This window comes from Arachis ipaensis, chromosome B04 (genome assembly GCF_000816755.2).
Source record: "Arachis ipaensis cultivar K30076 chromosome B04, Araip1.1, whole genome shotgun sequence".
In the NCBI taxonomy this organism is placed as follows: Eukaryota; Viridiplantae; Streptophyta; class Magnoliopsida; order Fabales; family Fabaceae; genus Arachis; species Arachis ipaensis.
In genome coordinates this window covers 74,846,469-74,846,890 of record NC_029788.2, presented here as the reverse complement: position 1 = coordinate 74,846,890, position 422 = coordinate 74,846,469, and the positions used below count along the sequence as shown (strand labels likewise).

At 24.9% G+C, this 422-nt stretch overlaps 1 protein-coding gene across 2 annotated transcripts in view; it reads left to right on the top strand.

Annotated features, from left to right (window-relative positions):
* Positions 1–422, top strand: part of LOC107639378 (1-aminocyclopropane-1-carboxylate oxidase homolog 1) — a 39,414-nt gene that overhangs the window by 1,924 nt on the left and 37,068 nt on the right. The gene's annotated exons all lie outside the window — the stretch shown is intronic.

Sequence of the window (422 nt, the reverse complement as noted above, 5' to 3'; positions counted from 1 at the left end):
TTACTACATTTATTAAAAAAAACTTCAAAAATTTTTATTTAAGATATTTATTACCGAAACTCATATTTATTGTATTAAAAGTAACAAAAATTTTATTCGGAGAAACTTTAATTGATGTTTATTAGAAGTACGATTTTACATATATTAATCACCGGGCATAACGTATAGGTTACTGGTATATACAAAGAATTCTTGTGTAACATATTATACTAAGCAAGCAACAAGAACTACCTTTATTCCCTCTATCAAAAAATAATTCTCTTCTTTGGAATACATCTGAATATAAAAAGGACAGCTATTTGTAGACAGGCATAAAAATTATTGTGAAATGATTGCACGGAAAGATTTCAATAATTAAAAGAATAAAATACAAGATCAGAACAAACTATTCTCACAAAATTAAAAAAAGGATAAAGTCTGGT